The sequence below is a fragment of the Protobothrops mucrosquamatus genome, unplaced genomic scaffold, assembly GCF_001527695.2.
Source record: "Protobothrops mucrosquamatus isolate PMUCROS unplaced genomic scaffold, P.Mucros_1.0 scaffold4370, whole genome shotgun sequence".
NCBI classification, from domain to species: domain Eukaryota; kingdom Metazoa; phylum Chordata; class Lepidosauria; order Squamata; family Viperidae; genus Protobothrops; species Protobothrops mucrosquamatus.
The window spans coordinates 24,772-25,852 of record NW_015390284.1 but is presented as its reverse complement, the minus strand read 5'-3'; positions in this window follow the sequence as shown (position 1 = coordinate 25,852).

The window sequence follows — 1,081 nt, the reverse complement described above, 5'->3', positions numbered from 1 at the left end:
ACTGAGAAGGCACTTTAATAATTGTTCTTCCCCCTACATATACTACATATACTCCCATGTAAAGCAGAACTCCACAATTTTAATGAGAGGAGCCTCAGTATTGTGCTCTTACTACAAGCTAAGCAAACTTTGGTTGTATTTCTCTCATTTAATTAACAGAATCATAGGCCTTTTTTGTGCAAAAAAAAAAAAACTACAAAAAAGCATAGCATGCACATGCACTCACCCACACACACAAAGAGAGACAGAGAGACACAACCAGAAAGAGATAAACACAGATGCACATACTTTTTTAATGTTAGAAAGCAAGCATTTGAGCTCTTCTTTTGTAGCTGGTTTACACAGCCCTTCCTGGAACAATATTTTACTTTTGAAAAACTGAAAGAAATCCCTATTTTACAAATACGTGCAAATATGATCGTTATAAAATTTTTCCACTTTTCTAATGAAGGGGAAGTTACTTCAGAATATTTCTTTATTTATGTTCAGTTATAGACCAGAATCTTGCCAGACTAAAGTACTAATCTCTATAATTATCAGCTATATTCTCTGAAAGGCTAGAGAGGTTCCCCCTTCACTGCCTTTTGGCACATCAAAGATTCCAAGCTGACTTGCCTCTTTCCTCCTTGGGAAAGACCTCCTCCCTCCTGCAACTCTAGATTACGTTCCATCATATCACCTTCCTCTCCAAACAATCCTCCATCTCCTCTTCTTAATTGGACTTCTCATGGGAATTAGTTAGTTGGAATAGATATGATACCTCAGCTGCACAACCATCCTCTATGTCTACTGAATCCTTCATGCCAGGTGATTCCTCCTGCAAAATATCTATGCAATTCTTCCCTGCTTTTTCTTGGAAATGAAGGCTTGAAATTGAAGGCTGTGTTAGATCGCACAGGCAGTAAGACACGAGTCGAGTGACAGTCAGCTCTTGGTTTATTGGCAAGGCATAAAGTAAATCCGGACTGGCTCTCTGGGCCAGGGGAGCCCTCTTTTATGGGATTCCCCTGGCTTGTAATCACACAATTCCATTGGCTGGCAAGACCCTGTTGCTAGTTAGCCAACCAGCAACGGGCATGAA